The sequence below is a fragment of the Sciurus carolinensis genome, chromosome 16, assembly GCF_902686445.1.
Source record: "Sciurus carolinensis chromosome 16, mSciCar1.2, whole genome shotgun sequence".
Lineage (NCBI taxonomy): Eukaryota > Metazoa > Chordata > Mammalia > Rodentia > Sciuridae > Sciurus > Sciurus carolinensis.
Window position 1 is genome coordinate 55,693,103 of NC_062228.1, and position 5,088 is coordinate 55,698,190.

Consider the following 5,088-nt stretch of genomic DNA (forward strand, 5'->3'; position numbering starts at 1 on the left):
CACTTAGCATGATATTCTCCAATTTCATCCATTTGCCTGCAAATGCCATAATTTTATTATTCTTTAAAGCTGAGTAATATTCCATTGTATATATATACCACAGTTTCTTTATCCATTCATCAGTTGAAGAACATCTAGGTTGGTTCCACAGTCTCGCTATTGTGAATTGAGCAGCTATGAACATTGATGTGGCTGTATCTCTGTAGTATGCTGACTTTAAGTCCTTTGGGTATAGGCCGAGGAGTGGGATAGCTGGGTCAAATGGTGGGTCCATTCCAAGTTTTCTAAGGAATCTCCACACTGCTTTCCAGAGTGGCTGCGCTAATTTGCAACCCCACCAGCAATGTATAAGTGTACCTTTTTCCCCACATCCTCGCCAACACCTATTGTTGCTTGTTTTCTTGATAATCGCCATTCTAATTGGGGTGAGATGGAATCTTAGGGTGGTTTTGATTTGCATTTCTCTCATTACTAAAGATGGTGAACATTTTTTCATATGTTTGATTGCTTGTAGATCTTCTTCTGTGAAACATCTGTTCATATCCTTAGCCCATTTGTTGATTGGGTTATTTGTATTCTTGGTGTAGAGTTTTTTGAGTTCTTTATAGATTCTGGAAAGTAGTGCTCTATCTGAAGTATGAGTGGCAAAGATATTCTCCCACTTTGTAGGCTCTCTCTTCACATTGCTGATAGTTTCCTTTGCTGAGAGAAAGGTACTTAGTTTGAATCTATCCCGGTTGTTGATTCTTGCTTTTATTTCTTGTGCTACGGGAGTCCTGTTAAGGAAGTCTGATCCTAAGCCAACAAGGTGAAGATTTGGACCTACTTTTTCTTCTATAAGGTGCAGAGTCTCTGATCTGATTTAGAGGTCTTGATTCATTATGAGTTGATTTTTCTGCAGGGTGAGAGATAGGGGTTTAGTTTCATTCTGTTGCATATGGACTTCCAGTTTTCCCAGCACTATTTGTTGAAGAGGCTATCTTTTCTCCATTGCATATTTTTGGCACCTTTGTCTAGTATGAGAAAATTGTATTTATTTGGGTTTGTGTCCGTGTCCTCTATTCTGTACCATTGATCTTCCTGTCTATTTTGGTGCTAATACCATGCCGTTTTTGTTACTATTGCTTTATAGTATAGTTGAAGTTCTGATATTGTGATACCCCCTGCTTCACTCTTCCTGCTAAGGATTGCTTTAGCTATTCTGGGTTTCTTATTATTCCAGATGAATTTCATGATTGCATGCTCTATTTCTGTAAGGTACATCATTGGGATTTTAATTGGAATTGCATTGAATCTGTATAGCACTTTTGTAGTATGGCCATTTTGACAATATTAATTCTGCCTATCCAAGAACATGGGAAATCTTTCCATCTTCTAAGGTCTTCCTCAATTTCTTTCTTCAATGTTTTGAAGTTTTCATTGTAGAGATCTATTACCTCTTTGGTTAGATTGATTCCCAAGTATTTTATATTTTTTTTGAGACTATTGCAAACAGAGTTGTTTTCCTCATTTCCCTTTCAGATGTTTTGTCGCTTGCGTATAAAAATGCTTTAGATTTATGCATGTTGATTTTATAGCCTGCTACTTTGCTGAATTCATTGATGAGGTCTAGAAGTTTTCTGGAGGAGTTTTTTGGATCCTCTAAATATAGAATCATGTCATCCGCAAATAGTGACAGCTTAAGTTCCTCTTTTCCTATTCGTATCCCTTTAATTTCTTTAGTCTGCCTAATTGCTCTGGCTAGAGTTTCGAGGACAATGTTGAATAAAAGTGGTGAAAGAGGACATCCCTGTCTTGTTCCCATTTTTAAAGGGAATGGTTTCAGTTTTTCTCCATTAAGAATGATGTTGGCCATGGGCTTAGCATAAATAGCCTTTACAATGTTCACGTATGTTCCTCTATCCCTATTTTTTCTAGTGTTTTGAGCATGAAGGGGTGTTGTATTTTCTCTAATGCTTTTTCTGCATCAATTGAAATAACCATATGATTCTTATCCTTAAGTCTGTTGACAGTGATGGATTACGTTTATTGATTTAAGGATGTTAAACCATCCTTGCATTCCAGGGATGAACCCCACTTGTTCATGGTGCACGATTTTCTTAATATGCTTTTGGATACGGTTTGCCAATATTTTGTTAAGGATCTTCACATTTATATTCATCAAGGATATTGGTCTAAAATTTTCTTTCCTTGATGTGTCTTTTCCTGGTTTGGGTATGAGGGCGATATTAGCTTCAAAGAATGAGTTTGGTAGGGTACCCTCCTTTTCTATTTCCTGGAATACTTTGAGAAGTATTGGAATGAGATCTTCTTTGAAGGTCTTGTAGAACTCGGCTGAGAATCCGTCTGGTCCTGGGCTTTTCTTGGATGGTAGGTTTTTAATGGCTTCTTCTATTTCATTGCTTGATATTGATCTGTTTAAATTGTGTATGTCCTCCTGGTTCAGTTTGGGAGGAGCATATGTCTCTAGAAATTTGTCAATGTCTTTGGTAGATTCTATTTTGTTGGAATACAGATTTTCGAAGTAGCTTCTCATTATGTTCTGTATCTCAGTGGTGTCTGTCCTGATCTTTCCTTTTTCATCACGAATTTTAGTAATTTTAGTTTTCTCTGTCCTACTCTTTGTTAGTGTGGCTAAGGGTTTGTCTATTTTGTTTACTTTCTCAAAGAACCAACTTTTTATTTTGTCAAATTTTTGAATTATTTCTTTTGTTTCAATTTCATTGATTTCAGCTCTGATTTTAATTATTTCCTGTCTTCTACTACTTTTGCTGTTATTTTGTTCTTCTTTTTCCAGGGCTTTGAGCTGTAATGTTAGGTCATTTAGTTGTTGACTTTTTATTCTTTTCTGGAATGCGTTCCATGCAATGAATTTTCCTCTTACTACCACTTTCATGGTGTCCCAGAGATTTTGTTATGTTGTATCGTCATTCTCATTGACCTCTAAGAATTTTTTTATCTCCTCCCTGATGTTTTCTGTTATCCATGTTTCATTCAATAGCATATTATTTAGTCTCCAGGTGTTGGAGTAATTTCTCTTTTTTATTTTGTCATTGATTTCTACTCTCAGTCCATTATGATCTGATAGAACACAAGGCAGTATCTCTATTTTTTTGCATTTCCTATGGGCTGCTTTGTGGCATAATATATGGTCTATTTTCGAGAAGGTTCCATGTGCTGCTGAGAAGAAAGTGAATCCACTCGTTGATGGATGGAACATTCTATATATGTCTATTAAGTCTAGGTTATTGATTGTGTTATTGAGTTCTATGGTTTCTTTGTTTGGTTTTTGTTTGGAAGATCTATCTAGTGGTGACAGCAGTACGTTAAAGTCACCCAGAATTATTGTGTTGTGGTCTATGTGATTCCTGAAATTGAGAAGGATTTGTTTGATGTACAGGGATGCACCCATTGTTTGGGGCATAAATATTTACTATTGTTATGTCTTCCTGATTTATGATTCCCTTAAGCAGTATGAAATGTCCTTCTTTATCCCTTCTAACTTTGCCTGAAGTCCACTTTATCTGATATAAGGATGGAAACCCCCGCTTTTTTACTGAGTCCATGTGCGTGGTAGGTTTTTCCCATCCTTTCACCTTTAGTCTGTGGATGTCTTTTTCTATGAGATGAGTCTCTTGCAGGCAGCATATTGTTGGGTCTTTGTTTTTCATCCATTCTGCCAGTCTATGTCTTTTGATTGATGAGTTTAGGCCATTAACGTTCAGGGTTATTATTGAGATATGATTTGTATTCCCAGTCATTTGGCTTATTTTGGTTTTTAAGTTGGCTTGGTTTCTCCTTTGAGTGGTTTTTCTCTAAGGAAGTTCCTCCCTTTGCTGACCTCCATTGTTGTTTTTCATTTCCTTCTCATGGAATATTTTGTTGAGAACATTCTGTAGTGCAGGCTTTCTGTTTGTAAATTCTTTTAACTTTTGTTTATCATGGAAGGATTTTATTTCATCTTCAAATCTGAAGGTTAGTTTTGCTGGGTATAGGATTCTTGGTTGGCAACCATGTTCTTTCAGAGCTTGAAATATGTTGTTCCAGGCCCTCCTAGCTTTTAGAGTCTGGGTTGAGAAGTTGACTGCTATCCGTATTGGTCTCTCCCTATATATAATCTGATGCTTTTCTCTCACGGCCTTCAAAATCCTATCTTTGAATGTTAGGCATTTTCATTACAATGTGCCTTGGTGTGGATCTGTTGTGATTTTGTGCATTTGGTGTTCTGTAAGCCTCTTGTCTTTGATTTTCCATTTCATTCTTCATTTTGGGGAAATTTTCTGATATTATCATTAAATAGGTTGTTCATTCCTTTGGTTTGTATCTCTGTGCCTTCCTCAATCCCAATAATTCTTAAATTTGGTCCTTTCATGATGTCCCATAGTTCTTGGAGATTCTGTTCATGATTTCTAACCATCTTCTCTGTTTGGGCAACTTTATTTTCAAGATTAAATATTATGTCTTCATTGTCTGAGGTTCTGTCTTCCAAGTGATCTAGTCTGTTGGTGATGCTTTCCATTGAGATTTTTATTTGATTTATTGTTTCCTTCATTTCAAGGATTTCCGTTTGGTTTCTTTTGAGAATCTCTATCTCTTTGTTGAAACTATCTTTTGCTTCCTGCAGGTGCTCTTTCAGCTTATTGGTATTATCATTCATTGCCTGCATTTGCTCTCTTATCTCATCCTTTGCTTCCTGAATCATCTTAATCATATATAATCTGAAGTCCTTTTCTGACATTTCTTCTAACATACTGTCATTGGATTCTATTAATATAGAATCTGGATTTGTTTGGATCATTTTCTTCCCTTGTTTTTTCATGTTGTTCATGTATCTTCCCCTCTAGCAGTGCAGATCTGGGGTATTGCAGATTTCCCCCTATAGGCTTATAGTGGCCCTATAGGTTTCCAAAACCCTTTCTTTAAGGGGAGATCAATATTAGCAGTGCCCAATTCAGACACTGTGCAATCCTAGACCAAATAGCCTCTATGAGGACAATAACAAAATTGTCATAATAAACAGAATGAGTTAAAATATTATCTTCAATAAAACAAACAGATTTGCAATAAGGTCTGCAGTTTCTAATGGAG